Here is a 20,009-nt window from a genome sequence, read left to right as displayed (position 1 = left end):
TTTGTTATGGCGGCCTGAACAGACTGTACACCATCTAAACCTGACCCCTCCAACCAGTGTTCTGGATCAAATTCTCCCTTACCTTCTAAGGGACAATTCTCTATCAAGCATTCCCTCTCGCTTATGTTTCTTCAACCTTTCACTCTCTGTTGACTTCTTCCCATCAGCACAGAATGTGTTCGGGTTTCTCCTGTCCCCCAAGGAAATCTTCCACCTTCCCCTTGCAGCAAATGCTACTCTCTATACTTACTTCAGAGAGAAACATGTTGGCTTTCTAAGTTCACTATATCCCCAATCTTTACTTTCCATTCACTCCTCAATCTACTACAGTCTGGCTCCTGCAATCTACTGAAACTTTTTATGCCAAAGTCATTATGTCCTTGTTGCTAAATATAATGAAGACTTTTTACCTTACTTTACCTCTCAGGGTTTTGACATTATTAGTACCTTCTTCCTGAAAGACTCTCTCTCCCCTTGGCTTTCCTAATGTTATTCCATCATTTCTTTCACCTCCAAGATACCTTCCTTCTCAGTTTCCTTTGTAGCCTGGAATAATTAAATTTATGGTAGTGCTATAAAGGAAATGACCAGTGTAAAGTGTAAAAGCAAACAAAACAAAACAAAACAAATTTCCTTCAATAGCATGATCAAGAAAGGCATTTTTAAAGTGATAATACTTTAGCTAGGACCAGAAGGATAAGAGAAAGACTCTAATTTAAGAAAAACATTTGGAATGTTTAAGGAATGGAAAGATAATTTGTGTGGTAAGAATTTTGTGAATGAGAGGTAGAATGAGGTTGCAAAGACAGGAAAAAGCCCAAGCATGAAGGGCCTTATAAGCCAATATAAAGATTCTGGATTTCATTCTAATGGATGTCATTAAAGGATTTTTTGTTTTGTTTTGTTTTTTTAAATTTTATTTATTTTTAGAGAGAGGGGGAGGGAGGGAGAAAACATCAATGTAGGGTTGCCTGTCACATGGCTCCCACTGGGGACCTAACCCACACCGCAGATATGTGCCCTGACTGGGAATTGAACCAGCAACCCTTAATTTACAGCCTATGCTCAGTCCACCGAGCTACACCAGCCAGGGCTCATTAAAGGATTTTAAGCAAGGACCAAACCAAAAGATGATGGTAACCAGGAGTAGGCCGATATTAACAAAGATGGAGAAAAGCAGATGAATTTTGGGGTAATTTCAAATGCAGAACTCATAAGACTTGCTCATGAATTGGATGTAAGAGGTGAGAGAAAAGGAAAAATGACTTTCAATTCTAGTGGGGACAACTGAGGGAAGGCAATTTACCTGGATGAAAAAAATTTGGGTGGGGTGAAAAAGGTAATGTATCATGGGAAAAGTCAAAAGTTCTACTGTGGGCATGTTAAGTGTGGAACACCTGTGAAATATTTATGTGGACACAGAAAACGCCCCATGCCCTCTCTTTCTAAAGTCAATAAGTGCATCCTTGGGTGAGGATTAGACTAATAATAATAAATAATAATAAGTATTATTTTAATTGCTTCATCAAGGACATTCTTAAGTGAAATGGGAAAAAAACTTTAGCGGCAAGTGCACAGCAATGAAGAATACAATGACAACTAAGAGTCTGGCGCCAAAGCCTTAACAGGGAAGGCACTAGCAGTGTTATCCACCATTGTTTATGTACCACTTGTGCACACATCAACACAATGGAAAAGGCAAGTAACATGTTAACATTACAAAAACAGCTTTGACGTGTCCCCCCTCCCCATCCTGGAATCCAGGGAGCACACTTTGAGAACACTGATGTAAGAGGTGCTAGAGACCGGTGGGAGGCCTGGGGTTTAACAAGGCCTTTGTGTAAGACCTGAATTTCCCTTTTTGCCTGTAAATGGGTATCTCAGAAAAGTCTCTTCAATCTTACACGCTTCAATAACCTCTGCCATTAACAGTGGGGATTTCCTTATTTTTACCTTCCCCCTTTTTTATTCAGGGGGTTTCAAAGTCAAAAGTATTTTCATAATAATCCTAAAATGTTATTTGTCTTTGTCACTTTTCATTCTCTCAGGAGTGTAGAGTGGCGTTTTCCAGAAGCTGTATGATTTGTGATGATGTCATCACTGTGCCAGCTAATGGGAATGCATGTGTCTGTATTTTTGTGTTCTCTAAAATTTACCAAAAAGATTGGATTAGGATGTAAATAAAAGTGTTTTCAGCTCATTACTGCTACTATGCAACTACTATCTTCAGTTATACCTGCTATATCTCTAACTTCATTATCATTCAATAAACTATTATTTTTATTTTATTTTTAAAAATATTTTATTTATTTATTTTTATAGAGGGAAGAGAGGGAGAGAGAAGGAGAAACATCAATGTGCGGTTGCTGGGGGTCATGGCCTGCAACCCAGGCACGTACCCTGACTGGGAATCGAACTTGTGATACTTTGGTTCGCAGCCCCTGCTCAATCCACTGAGCTACACCAGCCAGGGCTAAACTATTATTTTTAAATCCCAAAGATTTCCTTGTGCCTATGTGGAAATACAAATAAGAAGTACGCATTGTTGACTTCTTTCTAACAATATTCAAAAACTTTTTTCAACCCTTTAAAATTTTTTTAATTAAACTGTTACTATTTTAGAATTTAATAATATTCTAAAGTAGAATATTTATTTATAATTTTTTATATTTAAGGATGAATTGTATGCTTTTAAATAGATCAGAAGCCCTGGCTGGGTAGCTCAGTTGGTTGGAGCATCCTCCTGTACACCAAAGGGTCACGGGTCTTATTCCTGGTCAGGGCACATGTCTGGGTTGCAGGTTTGATCCCCAGACAGGCATGTAAGAGAGACAATCAATCTATGTTTCTTTCTTTCTTTAGCTCTCTCCTTTCCTCTCTCTCTAAAGTTAATAAACATATTCTCAGGTGAGGATTAAAAAATTTTTTTAATAAAAAGATCAGAAGATATTTTTTCAACCTACAGCTGTACCATCTTATATCTAAAGATACCGAAAAAGATGAAACTAACATACTGAGAGTTCTCTGACTCATGGAAGAGAAGAATCTAACCCAAATAATCTGAGAAAATGTGTAATATAAAACTCGAAAATAATATCCTTCAGGTTTATGGTTGGTAATAATATTTTATCTTAAACAGAGTAATTTTCAATTGCTATGGTGCCATTTTAGTTAAGAAAATGGAATTGAGTATTTTCTTTTTTTTCTTGTTGTTTAAGTACAGTTGTCTCCATTCTCCCCCCACCCCCAGCCATCCCCACTTAGGAATTGAATATTTCCAAGAGAAACAAGAAGAGCTCTTTAGAATGTGTCATACACCATGAAGACTGGCTCAATACAAAGATGAAGTGACCCCAAATCACCACTTAAATGAAAGTCATCCTAAATTCTTCCAGAAGAACCAGAGATGAAAAACTGAATAGAACACATAAACCTTTGGGATTAGGCCTAGAGTCTACATAGGAGTTATAAATGTTGTTGAAATAATTAGTAGGCAGTAAAGGGGCCCATTGTTCTTCTAAAAATAGTAAGAATATCCTTTCATTGTGATTCAGACAGGTACCTGACAAGGAGAGAAAAAAATCCAGGTGATCCTTCTGGGCAGAATCTCCCACCTCCAGAGAAACAACGCAGCCGGGGCAGCCTGAAAGCTCAGAGAACCAATGACTGAGACCTAATTCTGAGCTGCTATGCTTTTCTCTCCTTTTTTTCTTTACTGTCAAGAAAACAACAGAGGACCTGGGCATACACAAAGAGATCACGGCTATGAAATTTATGCCCCAAAGTATTCTGGGGAGAGAATTGGCTCTTCATTCTGATAATCAACAACTTTACTCAACCTGTTTCACGTCTCTGTGTGGAACCCAGGAAACCCAGTCTCTTTACAAACGGCTTACTCCCACCAACCCCTCCCATGAGGCCCTTCAACTCAAGAAACTGTTTCTTACTTTCTGACTTACCAAGTGCAACAGAGGATCGTTTCCTTAAAGTAGTCACCAAAAGTATCAAGGCTATTCTGACTGTGAGATAACAGAATAGGTTAGCTCTCAAAGAAAGGTGGTTGGAAGGTTATCACTGTGTTACTGAGCAAATGTTAAAAAGAGTGCATGACAGCCCTGGCTGGTATGTCAGTTGGTTAGAGTATTGTTCCAATGGGCTAACGTTGTGGGTTCGATCCCAGTCACAGCACATACAAGAATCAACCAATGAATGCAGGAATAAGTGGAACAACAAATCAGTGTTTCTCTTTCTCTCTCTCTCCCTCCCTTTCTCTTTTTCTCTAAAATCAATTAAAACAACTTTTTTAAAAGAGAGAGCATGATATTTTTTCTAGCTGCCACCTAGCTTTGGGAAGCCTGGATTCTCCTCAGTAAAATTTACTTTTGTCAGAAATATTTGGAATATCTCTGAATTGACTACTCTTTAGAATTCCTACATCACCTATTATGGTGACCAGGCATTCCTAGTGTTTACAATGAACTCTGTCTCAAACTTACTACTTACTAAGGGAGCCTAATAAGGAAATGAACATCACATATTCCCAAGAGGAATATCTAGGGATGGTAGTATTCTGTTTAAAAAGCCCAGGTATCAAACTGAAACATGAGCAGATAAAGAATAAAGGTGCTGCCCTGGCTGGTGTGGCTCAGTGTGTTGGGGTGGTCCCGCCAAGTGAAAGGTCTCTGGCTGAATTTCCGGTCAGGGCACATGCCCGGGTCACAGGACAGGACCCTGGCTGGGGGTGTGCAAGCGGCGACTGATCAATGTTTCTCTCCCTCTCTTCCCCTTTCTTTAAAGATAAAAAAAATCTTTAGAGTTGTTGCTAGATTCAAAAGTCAGCTCAGATTCATAGACACAGAAAACAGACTGACGGTTGCCAGAGGGAAGGGGACTGGGTGAAAGAAGAGAAGGGATTCAAAAGTACAACTTGGTAGTTACACAAAAGTCGGAGGGGTGGATGTAAAGCACAGAATGGGGGATACCGTCAATAATACCGTAATGACTATGTATGGTGCCAGGTGAGTACTGGAGATATTGCGTGAAACACTTTGTAAAGCATATGATTGTCTAACCACTATGCTGTATACCTGAAACTAATACAAAATTGCACTGAATGTAAACTGTAATTGAAAAATAAAATTAAAAAGAAAAGAATAAATTCATTCACTGACTTAAAAAAATAAGTCAGGTCCGCTCAAGAGCTCACTCTTGTGGAGAGAGGGAGGGAAAGCAGCAGAGCTACAGCCGAACAAGCAGTGTGTCAGCTGCTACTGCTCTCAGGTAACCTGAAGGAAATGATTGAGACTCGGGCAGGACTCAGAGTAGGCAGAGCTGAGGTATAGCAGGTGTCACGCACAGTCCAAGGAATTCATCCTTAAGGAGTCAAGTCACATGTCGCCCCTTTAAGGCTCCCCCTGATCATCCTATCTGGCCCTGCCCCCAACACCCTGAACCCATCTTATTTTCTTCAATTACTTACCACTATCTGAAATCACTTGTCTTTTTTTTTGTTTTCCCATCCTAGAATTTAATCTTCAAGAGAGCAGGGGCCTTATCTGTATTGCTCACGGAGCTTAATGTCTGATACATACAGATACTCAGTATACATTTGTTGAAAATATACAGCCTTTAACTTGGAAGGCCTAGTAGTTCCAGAGAGAACAATACCCACCAAATAGGGGCAGCAACACAGCTCAAGCTTGTGGGAAGGTTCACTGGGGAAATAGTAGATTGGATCTTGAAGAATGTTATATTGTATCTAACTCTTTAAGCCTCCAAAACAGTCATGGTGCTTAATGTCTCCATGCCTTTAACAACAATAAGGAAAAAAGGAGTACATTTATTTAAAGAATACTCTCTACATTCCAAATACTACGTAGTCTTGGTGTGTATTATCCTTCTAATAACCTATGAGGTAGGTGCTTTTGTGTCACTGTTTTATAAAAAAGAAAACCGAAGCACAGACAGGTTAAGGAACTGACCTAAGATCACAGCTAGTGAGAGGCAGAGCAAAGACCAGAATCTAGGTACCTGTGCACGGTGCCTGAAACGCCCTTAACTTCACATGCCTGTTGAATGAACTCTTATTAACTCTGAACTACCCTGGAAGTCAAAAATTCCATCCTCTCTTAGGCCTTTCAAAACAACAGGCAAAAGGTAACACAGTTGACCCCCGTGTGATGCCGTCCTGCACATCCGTTCTGCAGAGAAGTAATCTCTATCTCCATCCACCTTCTCCCACCTAAGCCTGTGCCACCACCCCATGGAAGATTTGATGGCCATGGACGTGAGCCCCCTGATGCCCCAGAACTATCTTTTCAGTTGTGAACTTAAAGGCTGACAAAGATGATCATTTTAGTGTGAATAATGATGAAAATGAACACCAAGTATCTTTAAGAATGGTCAGTTTAGGGGCTGCTGCAAAGGACGAACTGCACATTGTTGAAGTGGAGACAATGAATTATGGGGAAAGTCCAATTAAAGTAACACTGGCAAGTCTGAAAATGTCTGTACAGCCAACAAACCTCCTTGGTGGCTTTGCAATAACACGGCCTGTGTGGTGTTAAGGTTGAAGTGTGGTTCAGGGCCGGTGCACTTCAGTGGGCAGAAGCTGTGGAGCAGGTGTAGAGGCAGCAGGTGAAGAGAAGGAGGGTGGGACACTCTTAACTACAGCTGGCAGTGCTCTGCCCCTGCAAGTGGCAGCGAGGTTCCACAGGAAAAGTAAAACTCGCTGCTGATGAAGTTGATGGTAAAGATGATGCTTTTGATGAAGAACTGAAGAAGGAGGTCCAGCAAAGAAACCTATACAAAATACTCCAGCCAAAAATGCAGAAAAATAAAACCATAATGCAGAAGACTCAAAACCATCAACACTAAGATCAAAAGTTCAAGAATCCCTGAGGGACACACACACACACAGAGGAAAAAGTCTCCTAAAACACCCAAAGGATGTAGTTCTGTAGAAGACATTAAAGCAAAAATACAAGCAAGCATAGAAGAAAGTGGCTCTCTTCTCCAAGTGGAAGCCAAAGTCATCAATTATGTAAATAACTGCTTGTGGATGGCTGACCTCGACTGATTAAGATCACTGGCAGTGGAGGAAGTCTTTAAGAAAACAGTTTAAACAGTTTGTTAAAAATTTCTAGCTGTCTATTTTATAACGAGGAGTAAGAACTTTCCCTACCATGTCTGATAAATGTTGTCCAGGTTCCACTGCCAAGATGTGTTGTCCAAAATGCCTGTTTAGTTTTAAAGGTGGAAATCCACCCTTTGCTTGCTTTTAGGTGTGTGTGGAATGTGACGATAGGACACAGTAGTCATGGTGGTCAAACAGAAGTGGTGGGGAAACGAAAATATACACGTGAAAGAAGCTCAGCATTTTAATTTAAAGAAAGTAAACACAGCTGAGAACCACAGAGACTGGGGTGAGTGGTTCTGAGTAGCCGGGTTGTGCGGCAGTGTGGATGGTCACTTGCACAACTGATGAAGTGTGCACGTGGAGGTCAAACAAGGAGGTTGTGACTCTGATTCATGGAACTAGCCGGTAATGCAGAATGGTCAGTACCGTTCAAAGCAATTCTTGGTACAGAACTACAACTCACAGGTTATTATATCTACTTTTCTCCCTCGTCCACAAAATAAAACAGACAAAAGTCCTTGAGAAGGAACTCTTTTTACAGAGACATCACCTCTGCCTTACACAGCCACCAGAGCACCATACACAGCCCTACCTCATTAGTAAGGTACCTTTATTTCTGACATGGAAATAAACCATGGTATTCAGTTTGGGATCAGGCTCGCATGTACTGGCACCTTCATCCCTTACTTCAGATTTTGGCCTCTGTCTAAGGTTTATTCCTAGAAAAAGTGTTTGTCTTGGTTTATGATAACACTTCTAATTTTTAAAGCCCGCACATAGTAAATATAAATAGAACCATAACATTTTCAAAGTAAAGAGAACCCCTGAGTTTATCCAGATTAATCACTTCATCATATAGGAAAGAAATGGAAAGCTAGGGGATTTAAATTACTTGTGCAAAACATGACATAATTAGAAAACATGGAACTAGAAAAGATAGTTAAGAGGGAAAATGTGCCCTGACTGGTGTGGCTCAGTGGACTGAGCGCCGGACTTCAAAGCAAAGGGTCGCTAGTTCAATTCCCAGCCAGGGCACATGCCTGGGCTGCAGGCCAGGTCCCTGGTGGGGGCATGGGAGAGGCAACCACACATTGATGTTTCTCTCCCTCTCTTTCTCCTTTCTCTAAAAATAAATAAATAAAATCTTAAAAAAAAAAAAAAGAGGGAAAATACTAGCCATAGTATCTCCTTAGTTATAAAGAGAAAACTCTCTGACAACAGAGTCTTTTCTGGTTGAAGGAAATAGAAAATTGAAAATGGCTTAGATCAAAGTGTCTTAACTGTTTAGGGTCATGGCACACTCCTTAGAAAATTGAATGAAAGCCACAGACCCTCTCTCTAGAATCTACAAAGTCTGGCATCTGCATATACTTACACAAAATTTGGTACACATTTCAAAAAGCTCATAGATCCACTGATTGGCAGTTCAAAATCACTCTGGCCTAGGTGAAGAAGAAAAATTGTGGTAATGTTCCAAACAGTGATTATGGAGTTGGAGGGAAAGGGCAAGAACAAAGGCTATCATTTATTAACTACTATATGCCAGGCAGCTCTGCAAGAGATTGCATTCATCCCTTGGTATCACGGGGGATTGGTTCCCGGACCCCCTACAGATACCCAAATCTGAGGGTGCTCAAGTCCCTTATATAAAGTGGCAGAATTTGTGTGTAACCTATGCATATCCTCCCACATACTTTAAATCATCTCTAGATTACTTATAATACCCAATACAAAGTAAGTGGTATGTAAATAGTTGTATGTATTGTCTAGGGAATAATGACAGGGAAAAAAAAGTCCCCAACCATACCAACCACAGGCTTAACCATGTAGTACAAGTCAACAACAATGTAACATTGACTTTTCCCCCAATATTTTCCGTCCAGGGTTGGGATGCAGAGCCTACAGACACGGAGGGTACATGACTCATTTAATCCTCAGGACAAGTCTATAAGGTTTCTTAAAATTTGTTTTAACTAGTAACAAAGGTTCATGGCACGAAGTTCAAGAGACATAAAGAGTATATTGTGAAAATTCTCTCATTCTTCCTCTTTCCTTCAGCACCTGATTATCCTCTCTAGAGGGAAATTCTCTCACTGAGTTTTTTTCTAGAGATATGTTTTGCATAAAAGCATATATACACACACACAGAAAAAGACAGTTCTAGTCCTTCCCCTTTCAACATCAGCTTGAAGACTGTCCCGTATCGGTGTGTGCAGTGCTGCCTCATTCTTTTTAACTTCTGCACATTACTCTATTTTAGAGATGTACCAGTATTTATTTGACCAGTCTCCTACCAATGGGCATTTAGATCATTTCCTGTAGTTTGCTATTTGTAAATTACCATGATAATACTGTAGTGAATATTCTTCTATATATCACAGTTCACACATGTGTGAGAACATCTATACTAAAAACATCCAGAAGTATTATTCTTTTTGGGAAAAATGACTTTTGCCATTCCCCTCCCACCCCCCAAAAAAACCTGTGTGCAATAAGAAATGAGGGAAGAGTATCTACCAGGCAGATGCTAGCCCATTCATCTTACTGCACCTTAGTTTCACAGGCTCTTTTGTATTAATCAGTATAATCCAATATCCCTTCCCCATTTTTTTCAGAAATTGTTTTGGAACCCAGAGAGGAGAGAGACCCTGGTATTCAAAGCAGATGAATGTACAGAATCTGTCTGAAAAGCTTTTAAGTACTTGGGTATAAAAGTAAACAAGGTAAAAGAAATACAAGTGAAAGGAGACTCAAATAGTCCGTATCTCAGTGAAATTAATGTCTTAACTATTGGAGCTGGGTGTTTCTCTCATCATTTCTTATCCCTGGCAATATAAAAATTCAGACATTTCTATCTATACATCCATCAGGCTATAATTATATCTTTCCAAGGATTATAACTGTTCGCTATCACTGTAAAAAAACTTGACAGAGGTGGTGAAAATGAGCAAGGGAAGCAAAACCTCCCCATTAAGTAGTAGCAAACAACTGAAAATAAAGACCTATGAATGCTCGAGTATTAGTTTATGATTTCAAGTTTAGACTAACAGTCCTGAGTTATTTGACCTGTCTCCACACAGTTTCTTATTACAGCGGTTTTTTATTTCTAAACGGACTTTTTAGAGTTTTAGGTTCACAGCAAACTGAACAAGAAGTTCAGGCAGTCCTCATATACCCCCTACCCCTAATATACACAACCTCTCCCACTACCGACCTCCTGCACCAGAGTGGCGCGTCTGTTCCAATGGATGGACCTACACTGACACATCGACATCACCTGAAGTCCACAGTCTACATTAGGGTTCACTCTTGGGGATGCACATTTTCTGGATCTGGCAAATGTACAATGACATTTATCCACAGCCATTATACTATCATACAGAACACTTTCACTGCCCTAAAAATCCTCTGTGCTCTGCCTACTCATCTCTTCTACTGCCCCCTCACCCAGTTCCTGGCAACCGCTGATCTTTTCACTGTCTCCTAAGTTTTGCCTTTTACAGAAAGTCATAGAGTTGGAATCATACAGTAGCCTTTTCAGACTGGCTTCTTTCCCTTAGTAATATGGACTTCAGGTTCTTCCATGTTTTTGTCTAAATGTACTACATTTTATTTATCCATTCACTTGCTTCTGAGTTTTGACAATTATGAGTAAAGCTGCTATAAACATCTATGTATGGACCTAGGTTTTCAACTCATTTGGGCAAATACCAATAAGCGTGACTGCTGGATTGTATGATAAGGTTTTTATCATACATTCTTAGTTTGTAATGAATGGCGGAACTGTCTTCCAAAGTGGCCGTCCCATTTGCATGCCTGCCAGCAATGAATGATGGGAATTTCTACTGCTCCATTCTAATAGGTGTGTAGGGGTATCTCACCGTTCTTTAAATTTGCATTCCCCTGATGACATATGATGTGAAACATCTTCTTATATGCTTACTTGCCATCTGTATATTTTCTTTGGTAAGATGTCTGTTAAAAGTCTTTTGCATTTTTAAAATTTGGGTTATTTATTTTATTACTGAATTTTAAGAATTCTTTGTAGTTTTTGAACAACAGTCCTTTATCAGATATGTCTTTTGCAAATATTTTCTTCCAGTGTGTATCTTGTCTTCTTACTCCCTTGATACAGGTATTTTTAACAGATGAGAACACTGAGGCCCATAAGTTTACCTGCTCAAGGCATCTGGTAGGAAGCGGCAAGGCCAGGACTTAAACTCTGCTCTTACCGCCACCCCATGCCGTGTTTTCTAGGACTTATGCGGAAAACGAGACAAAATACTGAAGTGGGGGGAAGCACCAACACCACCACAATCGCCCTGGTTCTGAAAAAAGGAAACCAACACACCCTCCCCTTCTCTTATCCCACAAATGCCTTCTAATAACCTCTCTCACCACTGTGTTTCAGTTATCATCCACGCGCTGACTGCTAGCTCCTCAGTGTCTACTTACAGCCCAGATCCCTCTGATCTGTTTCAGATGCCTACTGGACATCTCCCTTTATACAATCCATGGGCTCCCCAAACACAGCGAGTCCAAAATTAAACTCATCAATTACCCCTGAACCTGTTCCTCCTCCTCCTCCTGAATTCTCTCTCTCATTGCAGAAACCTCAAAGTCACCCTAGAACCAGTCCCTCCTGTCCTACCATTTCATTGCAGGTGTAGCCCTGCCCCATAAACTTCTGTGTCCTTTGTCCAGTGACCCCATTGTTTTCCACAACTCACCAACTCCTTCCTAGTTTCATGTCCCTCCTTTTCTCTCCCAGATTCCCTGGCCCATCTTGAAAGTGAATCTCATAAATAACTTCACTCTCTAACTCCCTCCATCATTTTTGCCAGGCAAAACCTCAGTCCTGATGACCTCTATCCGTCTGTCTAGCCCATCGTTGGGCTCAAGCAGCTAAATTTTGCAAGAAAAAACTAGGTGAGCAAACTGACTAGTTTCACTTCCTTTTTTTTATTTTAGACAGAGGGGAAGGAAAGGAATATTTTTCTCAGTAATGAGAGAAACATTGGTATGAGAGAGAAACAATGACTGGCTGCCTCCCATAAGCTCCCCAACTAGGGGCTGAACCTGCAACCTACGCATGTGACCAGGGACCGAGCAAGCAGTCTTGCGGTTTGCAGGATGACGCCCAACCAACTGAGCCACAATGGCTGAAATTCATCTTCCCAAACCTCAAATGAGCATCAGTAGTGCCTCAGTCATCTTACAAGCTTCTTTGTGGTACACACTCCCATTATCCCCTCCAGGAAGACTATTTCGTGTTTGTCCCCTTGAACTTCAACCTTAACTTTCAAGTGACAACTTTATTTTATATTTAAAGAAAAAGAATAAATATAAGAAAAGAGGAATATATCTGATCTAAACTCTCACATTCCAACAGCCAGGCCTACCTAATTCGCTCCAGCTTCTCCTTCCTTCTCTCACTGAAGGGTCTCGCCTTGTGCTCTGGACTTCCCCTTCGAGTTCGTAGGGACCTGACTCTTGGCACATGATCCAGCCTTTACTTATCTCTCTAACCCCGTCTCCCATCATTCACCATCTTACTCACAATACCAATGTGCTTTTCCAATTTCTGGCTCTTGTACATGCTGCCTATGCCTTTTATTTCTTTCACAATTTGCAATTTTGGGGTTAACTAATTTATTTATTTTGTCTATTTTTCCTGCGCAGGTGACTCCCCACCACTACCACGATGGCCTTAGGCAACCACGACCAGCTTTCTGTCCCTATAAATACACTCAGCTTTTATAGGTAACATCTTATAAATGGAATATAAAATACATTACTTTTTTTATGTCTAGCTTTTTCCACTTAGTGTATTTTTGGGACTCATCCATATTATTGATTCCATGTGTAGTTCATTCTATTTATTGCTAAGTAGTATTCCTTTATGTAGATGCACTACAATTTATTTATCCATTTACTTGTATATAGATATTTGGTGTTCTTTCCAGTTTGGGGCTATCTTTGTATAAACACAGCATTTCATTTTCTTGGGTAGAGAGATAGGTAGGGGCAAAACTGCTGAGTCACTAGTAAGTATATATTAAATTTACAACAAGAAAACTTTTACCCACCAGTAATTTATGAGCATTTCCATTAATTCCTATTCACACCAATACTAGGTAGTATTAGTCTTTTAAATTTTAGCCATGGTAGTGGGTGTACAGTATTTTATTGTGCTTTCAATTTACGTTTCCCTAATGACCTATGACTCTGAGCAACTCCTGTGCTTACTGGCATTCATATAGCACCTGACGCACATCTCTCCAAATCATTTGTCCATTAAAAAAATGGACGGTGTGTCCATAGTCTGGGATCCATTTTGAGTTAAGTGTTATACATGGAATGAGATAAAGGTAAAAAGTTCAAAAGCACAGAAGGTACTACAATTGTCCATATATGCCAAACACAGAGGAATCTCAGGATAAAAACGTTATTTACACTACAAAGCAGGACAAATAAGAAATGTATGGTGTCAGCTGGGTGTGAGATTTATCGGGATGATCACTTATTAAGTTATATAATACCTAATCACTGGGTGTACACACAAAACTAATATAATAATGTATGTCAATGGTTTAAAAATAAAATTTAAAAAAATTTTAAAAGAAAAATATGAAAGTTTTTATTCTAAATTCACTACAAACAGCCCACCTAAAACAAATAATATTCTAGTGCCCTCTAGTGGGGAGAAACTGTAGTGATATGCCAGATGGAGAGACAGGGACTAATAAAACATTCAGAGAAATACTAAATATTGACAAATGATTTTCATTTATTCTCTTCACTCTTTTTAAAGTGAAAAATTTAAATGTAAAATATTTTGCTGTTTTAAGGAATTTTAACCCAATGTGAATGCAGTGAAATAGAAAATTGGTTAGAAAAACAGAACACCTGTTTGGAATTTGTATTCCCATAGTACACTTCCCTACACAAAGGAAATAAGGACCAGAGATCAGAGGAAAAAAGAAAGAATTTTACATAACTGATTGAGCAAGGATGTAAATGAAATAGTTTAAGATATGTAGTTTAAATACACTGTCAAGATATATGTATATGTTAGTATCTACTTGTATATAATGCAACATATAACGTATAATATTAGACACACACACAACATATTTTTTGGGAATGGAGCACAAGAAGCTGTAGACAACAATGATTATCTGTGTAGACGAGGAGTGGTAGGGAGAGAGGGAGAATATGTATGTATCTATATATAAACTATTTCTATATTATACACATATTATACATCACGTGTTATATTCTATTATGTGTTGTATATTGTATATAATTATATTATACACTATATAATATACATACTATATAACATCACACCATGTTATATACAATATGTGCCATATAATACATAACATATAACATATTATAGTATATACCATATTATATGTTTTTAGGTTTTATTTATTTGTTTTTAGAGAGGGGAAGGGAAGGAGAAAGAGAGGGAGAGAAACATCAATGTGTGGGTGCCTCTCATGCATTCCCTGCTGGCAGCCTGGCCCACAACCCAGGCATGTGCCCTAACCAGGAATCGAACCAGCGACCCTATGGTTCATAGGCCAGTGCTCAATCCACTGAGCTTACACAAGCCAGGCTGAACTTATATATTTTAAATATATGTAATAAGTGTTCTTTAAAAATGTACACCAATCATTTTCAAACAGTAAAATGGAATTTTACATGCTTATATATGAACCTCCTAAAACAGGTGGGAAATGAATAATATTTTGTTCAGAACAGTCTGCTCCAATAGTTGATCATAATTAACTAAGTTGATCATAACTTAACATAATTAAGGGAGGTCCCACAGGGTCCTCCCTTATACTTCTGAAGGTCCTGTCTGAAATGCCTTTCCTGTCTCCTTTATATATCCTCTTTTCTATTTACTATTTGCCCTCCCTACTTTTTTCCTAATGCCAAAGCGTATGCTGCTTCCTATCTGAAGCTTTATCTTTATATCCTTGGAGATAATCCATTCTTAATTATTTTTATTTTATAAGAGTGACTTTGAGCCCTGGCTGATGTGGCTCAGGGGACTGAGTGCTGTGCTGGCCTGTGAACCAGAGGGTCACCGGTTCAATCCCCGGTCAGGGCACAGGTCTGGGCTGTGGGCTGGGTCCTCAGTTGTGGGTGTGCAAGAGGCAACCACACACCAATGTTTCTTTCCCTCTCTTTCTCCCTCCCTTCCCCCCTCTCTAAAAATAAATTTAAAAAATCTTTTTTTAAAAAACGTTTACTGGAGCCAAACTGTATTGTAATTTTTACCTAAGTTACTTAACTAGCTTATAGCCAGGCTCCTTTACATTGACATTCTTCCCTTTAAGCACCTGCTAAATCTTCGCAACTGTCGGTAAAATACTCAAGATCACAGTCAGAGTTGATAGTTCTTATTGCCACTATCTTACCCCAAATGTTTTATATGATAATCACGAGTGTGTCAATCCCACCCTAGAAATTCGCAGAGTTCTAGATGAGCCCTTTGGGGACCAGGACTTACACATGCTCAGTCCTCCACTGCTAACCTCATTGGACCCATCACCCCCCAGCACCACCGCTGCCGCCGCACACCTCCCTTCCCTCCCATGTCTCTTCATTTCTCTCTCTGGGAAGTGCTACCAAAGCATTATATGCTGATATAATTTTAGATAATTCCATTTGTAAGGGTAACTTGTGAAAGTAATCTGTATTTCCGAAAGTATGAAGCACTACATACACTGAATAAGCCTCCCACTATAAACAACTAAATATATAGTATAAACATGTATTTAAATTTATTACTTGCTTGGCCAAAAGTTATGAACTGGCAGGGACAAAAAAAAGGAGAAACCCCAAGTTAAAACTGTCCAGCTGAACCAGTCCCATAATCCTGACCCACAAAACTGTGGGCAAAGTCAAGTGATTGTTTAAAACCTCTAAATTCTGCCAGTGATTTATTATGTAACAATACTAATGTAATAGGTATTACACAGCTAGTGGGCAAGCTCTCCACTTTATAGTATTTGAGATCAATATTGAATCTTGAAGGCATCTCTGCTTCACTTCTATTGTTTTCTTGCCTTAGAATTTCAGAGAGATTTTTCAAAATTCTGAACTGTAACCAGGCAGCATGGGGCCTGGTCGCTTGTCACCATGTACACACCAACACGAAGATTTGTGGGGAAGGAAATAGGTTTTTAGCAATTTGGCCTGACCCCTCCGTTACAAAACCACTCATTTCATAGGTGTGGATAGAAACTTAGGCCCAGAGAACTGAAATCACAGAACTAATCCCAGGTCAAATTAGCAACAGAATACAGATCAAAACCCACACTTCCTAACTGAATGCAGTGCCTCTTTCCCCTAACCTGAACTTCTTTGTATCTTCTCTTTCTTTAGTCTATTAGTCTGCTCTTTTTCCTTGTGCCAGGGCAGTAAGAACATTTTGGATCAATCACCCCTTTATACTTCCCTCCGAAGAGCCCAGACTTCTGTATAATTTAAGGACTTAAAGAGCATTTCCTAGAGTCTCTAGTCCTGCTGAGCCTCTAGCCATCTATGGTGCCAGCCTCCTGGGGCAGCTGTTAAGTGTATGAATTATCTCCAGTACAATCAAAATGTGTTACCAAGTATAACTTGGTAAGAGGGTGGGGTGATGACAGTAGAAGGGCATTATCTGAGTAATAGGACTTTCAGAGCTTCCAGCAAGGAAGACAGCACGAGTCCATGTCTGACCCAGACTGAAAACTGCTATGCTTTGGCGACTGTAATAGGTAAAGGTTATCTACAAGTCTAACAATTTCCTAACAAAGGTCTAACTTGCAGTAAGGGAGGCTGGTGTATTGGATAGGGTCAGGAAGAAATCAAGAGAAAAAAATTAAAAGGCCAACAATAATTCAAAAAAGCACCGGAGAAACAGAAGGTAATAAAGGAAGAAAAACAAAGGAGAGGAAGTTACAGGAATGTAGCGTAACTATGAAGTCATGCAAACACATCACCACAGCCCACATTAGAATCACAGCTGGATTTGCAGTTTTTTACTTATATTTAACTGGTTTCTAACTTCCATAGCATGGCCTCAAAGTAAGATTGCTAATACAAGGAGATTACAGTCTCTAAAATTCTAGCTTAAAACTATTTGAAACCACTCTCAGGTCCATCAACAGGGTTGGTTTTGATTTTATGGCCTGAAGTACATTCAAACAACAGAATATCATACATCTGTGAAAAGTGGAAGTTTTTGTATTCACACAGGTTTATATTATGTGACCTTTTTGTGTAAGAAAGGGGGATAAGAATAAATATATGCATTGTTATGTTTGCATAAAGAAATAAGAAAAGAAGACTAGGTTATGAAAAAAAGTTTCTGGCTATTTACACCTAAGTTCATTATCAAACTTACTGCCCAGCAAGATGTGTAAGGACATTATAATGGTACTTCTTATTTAACTTTTGCTCTTCCCTAGCTTAGAACAAACTGGACCATCTGGATGGAATGTTTTGGTGTGATATGGCACAACAGGATCTGAGGATGGAGTTATATGATACTGACTGATTTCCAGAGTCTTCTCAGGTCAGAGAAGAGATGACTTTTTCTCCACATCTGGACCAGATGAGAACTCTCACACTCACTATCTCTCTTCCCACAATAATGTTTCACCCTATGTTTACCTCCACTAACCTCTAAACAATATTTGCAATTTAAATAAATTCCTTACTATCTGATTCCAAGTACTTACCACCTAGTTTCTGGGCCATACATTTTAGGCTTCAGCTGTTATTGTCCATTCACTTGTAATTATAAATGCTGACAAGTTGCTGATCAGCTCTCTGTGTGTACAATAGTCTCTGCAGAGTGCCCCCAGTGCACATTTAGTTAGGCGCTCTAGAACTACTTTTTTAATGCCAATTTCCAAAAGTGTAACCCTGTATAATCAAAAGTCACATAAGCCCTGTGCCATGCTCTACAACCTTTCATATTCCTAGGTTTCCCAATCCTGAAAGCCAGCTTAGAATCTATTAATTCCACTCCAAAATAGGGACAGCTTCAAATATGCAAACAGAAAAAAAAAGCTATTTAGTCAGCTACATCTCTTAGCTGCTGGGAAAAATGACTAAGGACCAGCACAAATAGCTGTAGGCAGCATATTCAAATCAGAGCGAGAATCAAGATTAGGAATGTGAACACCATACTCTCCTCCCTCAGTAGCCACCCTTTCTTCTAGTCCTCCCCAATTACTGTCACCACTTCCTCTAAGGAGGGAAGCTGCAGAAGCAGCTGGTTTACTCACTAAGCCAGCTATATTTGGTTTATCTGGCAACAGAAATGCACAAAAAGTAAAAAAGAGAGCTATTTGTTTATGATTGGTTCAAATCTTTTTCTCCCAGGTAAAATGACCCATAAACCAACAAAAAAGAATTGGGAGAAAGGAAAGGTAAAGGAGAATTTTCTAGTGAAAAGCTAAAAGAGATGGGCCTAGTAAATTGTGAACTGTAAATTTCTAAGTACTCTGCTTCTGGTTTCTGATCCTGTTACTAGTTGCCATGGTCCCAGACTTAGGGAACAAGTGGAAAAATGGCTACAAGGTTATTATTTAAAGATCTTTCAATTGCTCACAAGTTCAGATCTCAGAACAACACTGCTGTTCCAACCTCATGGTTTTTATAAACTGGAGCCAAGAGGAAATTACAGACAACATTGAGAGTGGATACACCCAAGTCCAGAAATATCTCTCAAGAAACAGAGGGGAAGAGGGAATGATTATTATTTTTTTTAATATGTTTATTGATTTTAGAGAGAGGGAGAGGGAGAAAAACATCTTTGTGACAGAGGAACATCAACTGGTTGCCTCCTATATGCACCTGACCAGGGATCAGGCCCGCAACCTAGATATGTGCCCTGACCGGGAATCGAAACCCCAACCTTTTGGTGTAGAGGACGATGCTCCAACCAACTAACTACGCCACACCGGCAAGGGCAAGGGAATGACTATTTTTGTTAATCCACCCCACCCTTCTGCTGTGAAATGAGTATCTTTTTAAAAACTTTAATAATGGCTTAGGCTGTTGTGGCTCAGTGGGTGGAGTGCCGGCCTGCAAACCAAAAGGTCTCCAGTTCGATTCCCGGTCAGGGCACATGCCTGGGTTGCCGGCCAGGTTCCCAGTGGGGGGCATTCAAGAGGCAACAGACTGATGTTTCTCTCTCACACTGATGTGCCTCTCCCTCCCTTTCTCTCTCCCTTCCCCTCGCTCTAAAAAAATATTCTTTTTAAAAAGTTTTTTAAAAAACTGATAATAAAATTCATGTTCATTGCAGAAAATATTAAACAAAAGGCAAAAACCCACCATAATCCCAACACTCGACTATTATCATTGTTGCTATTTTAGAATATAGCCTTCTGGTTAATTTTATATGCAAAAAAATGAGAGCATGTTATAACCTTTTTCCTATGTAATATGTTATTACACATTTCACATCTATTATATCACTAAGTACTGTAACTGAGAGCATGAATTTTGAAGTCAGACAGATATAACTGGGTCCCAGCTCTTCAACTCACTGTGTGATTTTTCAGGCAAGTTATTTAACCTCTCTCCATGCCTGAGTTTCTTTATATAGAAAGTGGAAATAAAAAGTGCTTACCTCATGGGCCTATTCTAAGGATTACATAAGATAATAGATAAAGGAACAAATGAAGTACATAGTAAGCACTCAACAACATAATATTTTAAGTGGCCAGTATCCACCCAATAAATGTATCCTAGTTTGTTAAAAATCCCCTACTGTCAAAATAGCTTCAAAATTCATAATATTATAAATAGCAAAGCAAGAAAGATTCAATCTAAATCTTAATGTCGTGGT

At 39.3% G+C, this 20,009-nt stretch overlaps 1 protein-coding gene and 1 pseudogene across 1 annotated transcript in view; one reads left to right on the top strand and one right to left on the bottom strand.

Annotated features, from left to right (window-relative positions):
* The window catches only part of AHCYL2 (adenosylhomocysteinase like 2), a 149,291-nt gene that overhangs the window by 71,188 nt on the left and 58,094 nt on the right, over positions 1-20,009 (bottom strand).
* LOC118497175 lies at positions 5,114-8,086 on the top strand (annotated as a pseudogene).

Source organism: Phyllostomus discolor, chromosome 10, assembly GCF_004126475.2.
Source record: "Phyllostomus discolor isolate MPI-MPIP mPhyDis1 chromosome 10, mPhyDis1.pri.v3, whole genome shotgun sequence".
Lineage (NCBI taxonomy): Eukaryota > Metazoa > Chordata > Mammalia > Chiroptera > Phyllostomidae > Phyllostomus > Phyllostomus discolor.
The sequence above is the reverse complement of the archived record's forward strand: the minus strand, read 5'-3'. Positions and strand labels throughout refer to the sequence as shown.